General features: G+C 34.2%; 1 protein-coding gene across 1 annotated transcript in view; it reads right to left on the bottom strand.

The window, feature by feature from the left end:
* The window catches only part of LOC107679239 (uncharacterized protein C11orf95 homolog), a 9,026-nt gene that overhangs the window by 5,454 nt on the left and 3,253 nt on the right, over positions 1-319 (bottom strand). The window lies entirely within an intron of this gene.

The following is a 319-nucleotide window of genomic DNA, read 5'->3' as shown; positions in this document are numbered from 1 at the left end:
ATATATAGGTGTGTGTGTGTGTGTGTGTGTGTGTGTGTGTGTGTGTGTGTGTGTGTATATATATATTAAAAAAAATTATTGTCACATTTATCTGGCCCTTTATTTATTTGATTTGTACAATTAAACACTTTGTGTGTGCAACAAATCCATGACTATTTTAGGGCTATTTTTAACCTATTATTTCAATAACACACACTTTCCCCCGGTTTCACAGACGAGGCTTAAGGCTAGTCCCAAACTAAAATGCATGTATGAGCTGTCTCAACTGAAAATATCTTGCTCTGACATATCTTAAAATATGTCAGTGTCATTGTTCTGT

This window comes from Sinocyclocheilus anshuiensis, unplaced genomic scaffold (assembly GCF_001515605.1).
Source record: "Sinocyclocheilus anshuiensis isolate Anshui unplaced genomic scaffold, SAMN03320099.WGS_v1.1 scaffold1644, whole genome shotgun sequence".
Lineage (NCBI taxonomy): Eukaryota > Metazoa > Chordata > Actinopteri > Cypriniformes > Cyprinidae > Sinocyclocheilus > Sinocyclocheilus anshuiensis.
This window is presented reverse-complemented; position numbering and strand designations above follow the sequence as displayed.